This window comes from Solanum pennellii, chromosome 2 (assembly GCF_001406875.1).
Source record: "Solanum pennellii chromosome 2, SPENNV200".
In the NCBI taxonomy this organism is placed as follows: Eukaryota; Viridiplantae; Streptophyta; class Magnoliopsida; order Solanales; family Solanaceae; genus Solanum; species Solanum pennellii.
The window spans coordinates 34976138-34982473 of NC_028638.1; the positions used below are offsets into that span (position 1 = coordinate 34976138).

Below are 6336 nucleotides of genomic sequence, written 5' to 3' on the forward strand. Positions count from 1 at the left end.
GATACATACGAGAATGTGGACCCTGGATCAAATAATACTGTAGCAGGCTGATGGCACAAGAAGAGCGTACCTGAGATGACATCGTCAGATGCCTCAGCCGCCGCCCTTGTCGGGGCAGCGTAGAAATGGCCTTGAGCACCTCTACCTGGTGCACCCGGTCTACCACCTGACCTGCCTCCCCGAGCTCCACCACTGGTACCCTGTCGACTCTCTCGACTGTGCTGAATCTGACCACCTCCTCTAGCCGAAGAAGACACGGCTGAAACTGGTTTTGAAGTAGGTGGAGCTGGTACAATCGCCCCCCGACCTCGCCGGGGGCATTCTCTAGACCAATGGTCAAGAGCACCACACTCATAACACCCCGAAGTTGAACGCCCTGTAGTAACCCGACCGCGGCATGAAGGAACAGAATCTGATGCCCTCGAATTCTGGCCTGTACTAGGACTACTCTGCTGATATTGGCCTCCCTCAGAAACAGGTAATGCCGCCTGAACAGGGCGACTGGTCTGACCCTGCTGGAACCTCTGACGTGGCCTATCATATGAGTCCCTCCCCCTAGTCTGCGACTCGCTATAGCTGCCCTGGTAGCGTGCCCTCTTATCGCTGCCCCCTTGGGCCTCACGATGAATATGCTCCATGGATCGGGCATGATCGACCACATCAAGAAAAGAACGGCCAGCTGAAACCATATGCTCTGTGTCAACCCTCAAACGGTATCGCAACCCACGTACAAAACAACGAACTCTCTCTCCCTCTGTGGGCAGGATCATAGTAGCATGGCGAGACAACTCATGGAACCTCGCCTCATACTCGGAAACGGTCATAGATCCCTGCTCCAATCTAGAGAACTGATCACGAAGCCTGTCTCTGACGCTCCGTGGCATGAACCGGGCCAAGAAAGCCTCTGAGAACTCGCTCCAAGATATAGGAGGAGATCCAACTGGCCTAGACTCTCGATACGCGCGCCACCACTGCCTGGCTGGCCCACGGAACTGATGAGCGGTGAAGTCAGCTCCTCTCGACTCCAAAAGGCCTAATGACTGTAACTGCTCCTGGCAAGTGAGCAGGAACTCGTGAGCGTCCTCTCCAATCGCCCCTGAGAATATAGGCGGTGCCAACCTCTGAAATACCCCAAGCATCTTCTGATCCCGCAGTGGCATCTCTCTAACCTCTAAGTCTTGTGGGGCGTCCACATTAACTGGTGGCGGCTGACCTTGCAGCGCTGGTGCTGGTACTGCTGGTGCTGGTGCCTGTCGCATATCCCCAATAGCTGCTAATATCCGAGTCAAGAGGGAATGAAGATCAGCAACTGGTGCGGGTGGTGGCTGGGCAGGCCCCGGCCCCAGTGGCTGTGGCGGTACATGCGCTGCATGAGGCTCCTCCTCCATAACCCGGGCCGGTGCTGCAGCCCTACCTCGACCTCGTGGTCGACGTCTACCCCAAGCTGAGGCTCCGGGTGCATCTCCCCCGAACGCACCGCCTCGCGTGCGAGCCATCCTGTAATAGAGTGAAACAACTGAGATTTTAAGAAACAAACAAGACACACGCGGCACGAATTTGAAACAAAATGGATATTTTCCTAAATACATCCTGTAGCCTCCTGGAGATAAGTTACGGACGTCTCCGCACCGATCCGCAGGACTCTACTAGACGTTAGCTCTGTAAAAGTGAGACCGTTGAACCTAGGGCTCTGATACCAACTTGTCACGACCCAATTTCTCGAGCCATGAAGGCACCTACTATAACCCATCAGTAGGTAAGCCAAACCACAACCCAGAACCACACATAATGGGTGTGAGGGTAGAAACTAAACAAGACTAAGAAAAATTACTATAACAACATAAGCAAACCAAAACATAAATGCAATAAAGGATCCCTCCCAGAACCTGGAAGTCACTAATACAGAGCTACCAACAAAACGAGTACAAGTCCCAACAGTGGACCACCGAAACTAGACTGTCTCGAAAAGTAAAAGACAAGTCTTTATATAAACAGATGGAGACTGAAATAGTACAAAACCCTGTGTGCTCACCCCTGTCTCCAGACCAGAAATTCTCCAAACTCGATCAACGCTGACTACTGGTGCTCGGACCTGCATCACGAAAATAGATGCAGAGTGTAGCATGAGTACCAAATAACAGGTACCCAGTAGGCATCATAGGCCGACTGAACTAGAAAAGTAAAGCACTATGAAAAGACGAAATCACAAAACTAGAGGTCAAGAACGGAAGGCTAAGTAACACAATAATGCACACGAGTGTATAAAGATCTAACTAAATTAATATAAATAAGCTAACTACACCTAACTGGACCCACCATAAGCCCAGAAGGTACACTCGTGCACAAGTTTAAATAAAAACCCGAACGGACCCCCATAAGTCCGACGCGTACACAAAATAACTATAACTTAAGGAGAATAGAACTCGAGGCCAAAGAACACCGAACCAAAAAGTAGAATCTGACGGTACGGAGGTCGGGCCTTGAACCGGACACTCACCAGAATTACACAAGTAGCCAATTGCAAAATATAAGTAACTGAGGCCGGACCTCTAACCGGATGCTCTACATACTTGAGGCCGGACCTCTAACCGGATGCTCTACATAAGTATGTGGATGGTCGAGGCCGGACCTTAAATCCGGATACCCGACAAAGATGTCGATATAGCATGCTGAAAGAGTCTTTATCTATCCATAATCATATAAACCCATGGAACACCATCCAGACTTAGCTAATCAATGTAAGACCTTACAGTCGAATAGAAACTCAACTTTGAATCACGGAGCGGAATTCATTGTCACTGACGTAACTCGAGAAGCCGTAACATCTAAGAAATAAGAGTAACTATCGCTAGAGCAAGCTCATCGTCTAGCTAAATACCAAACTATCAGACTCAAGTCTGCTACATCAGTCTACAAGGATTTAAGCCGGCCGAGCGACGTCGGGGCTAAACTAAGTCCTACCGACTTTGAATCATGCATTTCTAAGGAAAACCCTAGTCAAACCTAAACTAAGGCTCAACATACTTCTGACAACCAGTATTCAAACATACAAGTAATTCATATAGCAAAGAAGGTCAATATAAACATGCTCACAGTTACCCGATAATTCTCAGAACAAGGCCGAAAATATAATTTTTAACACCTATGCATGATCCAATAACTACCCAACCCAAATTCCAACTAATCAACATGCATTCACATGTTCGAGTTCAGTCTAAGAAGAGAAACCATAGCCTACCTGAACGCAGATCACGCGCGCTCCAAAATTCACTCCCCGGATCTTTTACTTTCTAAAAGGCCTCGAAACGTTGATACACTATCAGAAATAGAGTCACAACGTTATTACAGTCATTTAAACACTAAAATTGCAAGAAACGGAGACGGGTCAATTTCACGGTCAAAATGGAAAAAATGGGATCCGCGTTGAGAAATCCCGAATTAACCCCAAATAAAAGTCCTAAATAACTCTCGAAACTTGTATAGCAGAATGGAGCACAATTCAGGACTCAAGACGGTCCCAACATTAACATGCAACAAAAAAAAACCAAATCCTAAGCTAAAAATCAGCAACAATGGCAGCAGCTACTTACCAGATTTTACCAAAAATGAAGCTCCAACAGCCAAAACCAATCACACCACGACGATCCTCACGAAAAACCCCACAATATAGGCTCTTGAATCACTTGATTCGGACCTAAAATGGCCAAGAAATCACCTTCTGAAATTTCCCAAAACTTGTGCTCGAAAATGAGCTATGACAGCATTTAAAACCCAAAATTTACCTCAAATCGTGTCCCCAAATCAGATTCCAAGCTCACCAATGTGTTGCCCTCGAAAAATCTCACAACTTAGCCTTTTGAATCGCCCAATTCGGAGTTGTATCGCTCAAGATATCAAGTTCCAAAGTAAAACATAAAGCTGAAAGTTGGGGTTTTTATAGGGGCTGCACCAGATTCAGCTTTGCCTACTTTCTTTAAAGTCTCCGACGGGTGCTCGGAATCCGTTCGGAACCTGATAAAAATAAAATAGATATGCTACCCTACCAAAGTCGACATTCCGGACTCAAAGGCGCAGTCGAAATTTTCATCAGAGGTCATCTCGATAAAATGTGGGTCCCACTTCCATTGGCCATTTTAAGTCAAAAACCACAAAAGGGCTCGGAAAAATATCAAAAACCTCAAAACCCGAAAGAAGGGTCAAACTAGACCAAACTCGACATTCCGGAGCTAACCGCGCTGACGGAATTCTCATCCGAGCGCGTTTACTCAGAATGTTGACTAAAGTCAAACTTAGCCTTTAAACTTAAAGTTAAAACGCCTAATCCCACCAACTCACACTGAAAACTTTGGGAGTCATGTCGACAATGCTACTGGACTAAAATGACCCTTCCGGAACTGATGGAATCGTCAGAATTGGATTCTGATGTCATCTTCTTGAACTTTTGATCGAAAATGATCGTTCAAGGTTCATAAGCTTCAAAAATACTAAAGCTCACACAATAACAAAACGAATGACCAGGTGACCGATCTGTCAGTCCCAGCAAGTCATAAATGACTTGGAATCGCTATAGGAACACTCTAAACGATGCACAGAAGATAAAACACTAAAAATGACAAGAAGGGTCATTACAACTTCTTCCTCCTTGTTTTTCCGATCCATCAATAATATCATTAAAGTCTCTATGCATTTTTTAATTAGTTCTTGCATATGATATCTACAAGTCACTCTATCTATACTTACATACACAAATAAACACCAATATTTGCAATTAGCTGAGCCATCTTGTATCAAAGTTGCGATGTAAAAGGAGAAGAATGTGATTCACATAGCTGGATAGTGTCATTCCAAAATAAAGCTAGACCTCCTAATAACCCATCGGCTCCACAGTTACAGCGTGCACCATATTTACTAATCTTTGTACCCTCTTAACCGTGCTTCCTCTACTTTTTTGTTTCACTTAAGAAAATCATTCTTGGAGAGTGAAGACGCATTGTCTCCTTCAAAAAGGAAATTGTCAAGGATCCTGCCAGGCCTCGACAATTTCACACCATAGCCCTCATTGTAAAGAGGGAAGCCATAATTCTCTGCTCAAACAAGCTTTCTGAAATGTGAAAGACAAGAAGGAAGCTCCGTCTCTGTCCCCTCCCTTCTGTCCAAGACTCTTGAATCAGTCTCGTCTTACATTCCCTCCACTCTACCTAGGCGAAAGGGAAGCCATTTAGGGCTGGCCTCTCGCTCTGCCATGATTTTATTCTTTTTTAGTTGTTATATCAATACTAAAAGCATTGCTATTCTTTCGTTTATCCCCTGTACCTTGTACTCCTTCCTCTATAATAACAAGATAACCACAATTTCCGTTATCTTTAATTTTGTATCCTTCTTTAAACTATTAGAAACACAAACTAATCTAGTCCTCCGTTTCCAAATTATCCTTTTTTCCCTTCATTCTGATTGTCATTCCTTAGTTGCTTTAACTTATTATTTTCCTTACAATGTTCAAATGCTAAGCACTCACAATAAGCCTCAAGAGCAAAAGTACATACCTTATCTTTTGTTCCAGCTTGTATGGTATTGATTCCTTTATGGCCTTCGATTTGATTTTTTTCTGTGCAAGGAATTCTCGTCACATCCCTTAAGACCTGCAGTTTGTTTGCATTTATTTTGACATAATTTATGGGCATTATCTTTCTTTATACCCATCTGTGTATTAGTTGAGTTAACTCCTTCTTGTATGTGTATCAAGCTTTTTCCGGTTCCTACATCTCTTTTCCTCTCAATCAATTTGTATTTTTTAGTTTTCATTAGATTATGCCCCTCAGTACAATTTACTCCTTCATGTCTGTTGGGAAAAATACAACAATATTGATAACTTATAACAAAAACTGTATCGTGGCAAGCCACTGTCTTGAAAGCGATTTCGGCTCAACTCTGGTGCAAATCGTTGTAGCTGGTTGCTCCCCAAGGTTCTACAGTTACTCTCAAACACGTGCACTCGTGGCTGAAAGTTTGGAGTTGCACAAAAATAATAGCCTAGAAATCCACAATGGGATGAAGGATCATTCAAGCCAATAAAGGAAATTGTTGAGGGAGAATAAATGAAAGATAGAACTTGTATTTTTCTTCTCTGTGTTTAGCTCCCAAATGATACTTTTTGAATAGGAAAATCATTTATGTTTCATCCATCAAAAGAATGTAACAAACTAACGTATAATTAATGTAATGAAACATAACTCTCACTTTAATGACAAATTTTTCATAATACAAAAGTAACTTCAAGTCTTCTGAATATTTTCTTACAAAGTTAAGAAACTGACACCTGAGATAAATGTGAACCAT

The 6336-nt window shown here is 43.6% G+C and overlaps 1 long non-coding RNA gene across 2 annotated transcripts; it reads right to left on the reverse strand.

Annotated features, from left to right (window-relative positions):
- Positions 1–1237: 1237 nt before the first annotated feature.
- Positions 1238–4566, reverse strand: LOC107011523. 2 transcript variants are annotated; one of them, XR_001455903.2, is made up of 5 exons: positions 3783–4566; positions 3591–3694; positions 3239–3316; positions 2033–2092; positions 1238–1497 (listed from the first exon to the last, which is right to left on the reverse strand). It is a non-coding gene; the product is annotated as an uncharacterized LOC107011523 (long non-coding RNA). The 2 variants fall into 2 exon arrangements; XR_001455902.2 differs by lacking the exon at positions 1238–1497 and having other exon boundaries at positions 1809–2092; positions 3783–4565.
- Between the last annotated feature and the right edge of the window lie 1770 nt (positions 4567–6336).